We start from the raw sequence: 993 nt of genomic DNA on the forward strand, positions 1-993 counted from the left end.
CTGACCCCCAGGGGGCAGCTCCTGCATTGAGTGTTTGCCCCCTGGTGGTCAAGTGCGTGTCTAGTGACCAGTTGTTCCACCGTTCGGTCGATTTGCATATTACCCTTTTATTATGTAAGATATGTGTGTAGGGAGGAAGAGTTCAGTCCTAAAGCTCCTCCTCCTCCTTCTATATGTTGTTTCCTGAGTGTTGCTTTCCTGTGCCTCACGAGAGAGTCCCCTTTTGTCCTGCCGTCTTTCTGAAGGATGTGCCTATGAAAACGTATTGTCATAATCCTCTCCTCTTAAAAGGTGGATTAGACCTTTAAACTCCACCCATGTGTGCTGCAGTCCAGGGTGAGCTGACCCACAGGGATGGCCACCTCCTCTGAGCAGGACTGGCAGAGCCCGGGGGCAGCAGCCATGGAACAGTGGCCCTTATTCCCAGCAGGGCTGCCTTTCAGGGGGCCTGTGCGCTCTCCCGCGCCAACCCAGCTGTCTTTTCACCACTCTGAGCTCGCTGCCACTCGGCCCAGCCCCAGCCTTCATTCTCTCTCAGAACCGATTCCTCGCAGAAGCCACGTGTTCCCTCGGCCTTGTCTGACAGCTGTGGCCCCTGGCCTGGCCCCGCGGTCAGTCAATGTTCCCTTTGATGGGCGCTGGGTGTTCCTGCCAGGGAAGTCCACTTCCTTCACGTGCCTCTTTTTCATGCTGTCACTCATTTTGGCCTGCAGGGCCATGCCAATTCCTTGCACACTTGATGAAGGGAATCAGCGCAGAGAACTTGAATCAATGGGGTCTTTTCATTTTGAACAGCAGTAAACAGCACCAACCCGTTCAATGAGTTCAGCCGCAGCTATTTCCACGCTTGCTGCAGTCTCGACCCAGCATTAAATCCCACTGAAAACGCCTCTGTTGTCTCCGGCTAATGAAGACTGCTGCTCTTTCTTCTGGGCTTGAACACACTCCAAAACATTGGTCGGAAAGAGCAGCGTACCACCGGAGAGCCCTGAA

This window comes from Myotis brandtii, unplaced genomic scaffold (genome assembly GCF_000412655.1).
Source record: "Myotis brandtii unplaced genomic scaffold, ASM41265v1 scaffold374, whole genome shotgun sequence".
NCBI classification, from domain to species: Eukaryota; Metazoa; Chordata; class Mammalia; order Chiroptera; family Vespertilionidae; genus Myotis; species Myotis brandtii.